Source organism: Octodon degus, unplaced genomic scaffold (assembly GCF_000260255.1).
Source record: "Octodon degus isolate 3935 unplaced genomic scaffold, OctDeg1.0 scaffold00016, whole genome shotgun sequence".
In the NCBI taxonomy this organism is placed as follows: Eukaryota; Metazoa; Chordata; class Mammalia; order Rodentia; family Octodontidae; genus Octodon; species Octodon degus.
In genome coordinates, this window is record NW_004524592.1 from 19390354 (window position 1) to 19392226 (window position 1873).

Below are 1873 nucleotides of genomic sequence, written 5' to 3' on the forward strand. Positions count from 1 at the left end.
GATGTTCTGCTCCTGGACCAGCTGGTTGGATCTGTTCTCTACACTCTCCCCTGCAGAGGTTGCAGCTGCAGGATTACACCTCAGGCATGTATGCCAGGCCTGAGCTGTGCCTGGAGAGGGCAAGGTGAAGTTGGAGGAAGAGGAAGCTCTCCGCACACTCACTGGACCTGGGCTAGGACTGGGTCTGGGGGCTCCTGGAACTTGGCAGAAAATCCTACTGTGCGGGCCGGGTGGGGGAGGCACTGCAGAGTGGTGGGGGGCGGCCCAAGGGGCTGGGAGAGGGTCCGGCCCACTCTGCGCCTGGGCTGGGACCGGTCCCGCCAGCGCAGGGTAGCAGGAAGCTCACCGCACACTCACCGGACCTGGGCTAGGACTGGGTCTGGGGTCTCCCGGAACTCGGCAGAAAATCCTATTCAGCAGGCGGAGTGGGGGAGGCACTGCGGAGTGGTGGGGGGTGGCCCAAGGGTCTGGGGAGGGTCCGGCCCACTCTGCGCCTGGGCTGGGACTGGTTCCGCCGGCGCAGGGGAGCAGGAAGCTCTCTGCACACTCACCGGACCTGGGCTAGGACTGGGTCTGGGAGCTCCCACAACTAGGCAGCTGAAACAGATTTCTGAGGCTGATTTTGTATATAAGTCATTCTCTGTAAACATTCTGCTTTGGGAATCAATAAATATTTGTTCGATTGAATCTGATTTTATAGATTATAAAATGCCTTTTGAGATTTCCACTATGTTTTACAAATATTTTAATTGATTTAAATTGTCATAAAATTATGACATAAAAGTGGTAGTTCTTGAAATTCAAGCAGCAATGAAGGCTTTTTGCAGTTATGACAATGGAGTTGCACGCACTTATTTGAGTTACTGTGTGTGTCTACGCTTGTACAGGGATGGAAGCATGAGGGTGAAACCCTGCCTCAGTTCCTCTTTCAGTAAATTTCAAAGACAGAAGTGATAAGGCTTTTTCTTTCTTGTTTTGGTGGGAATCTGAGTACTAACTTACAGAGATGGCTAAAATGGAAGGAACATGAACACTGATCTGAAGTAGACCAGAATTTCAATACCAGCACAATCACTTATTTTTATTACATTAAGCAAATTACTAGAACTCTAATCTTCACATTTCCAATTTGTAAAACAAGGACCATTCTGCTTTTCATAGAAGGTTGTATTAAAGATCGACAACACAGGGCCCAGTGCCTGACTTGGAGGAGGACTTAGGAAGTGCCTACATTGAATTACCCAATTTTAGGAAAAAAAATAGAATTTAACATGCTAAACAAAATTTAATTTTGCTCAAGTGATTCAAAAAGCATTTCAGGTGCTTAAATTTTTTTAAAAACATTGACATTGACATTTATTTTTAATACACTATAGTCTTTTTTTCTTGTATTTCCTTTTATTACCTTTTTTAAACAAACATTTAAAGAGAGTATAGCAATAATTAATATGACATTAGAAGCATTATGCATTTAGAAGACCAAAGTGATAGGTGTTTCAAGCACTGTTTTAGTATTACACATTGCTGTCCTGTCTAGATGCTTAGTTCACAGGTATCAGATTGTATAGATAGGGTGAGAATTCTACCCATTAAAGAAAACTATAAATAATTTTAATGAGAAGATACAACTGTACCCACCGTGCTAACTCTAACACACACACACACACACACACACACACACACACACACTGATGATGGGAATATAAAATCCTGCAGGACCAGGATTTAATACATTAACCACTTTCACTACACAACCAGTAATATAAATCTAGTTTACATATATTTTTCTTTTTTATAAATTTTGCATAAATGAAATCATGTATGACTAACTTATTCAACTAGCATAGTCTTTCAGTGTTATCTATACTGTAAT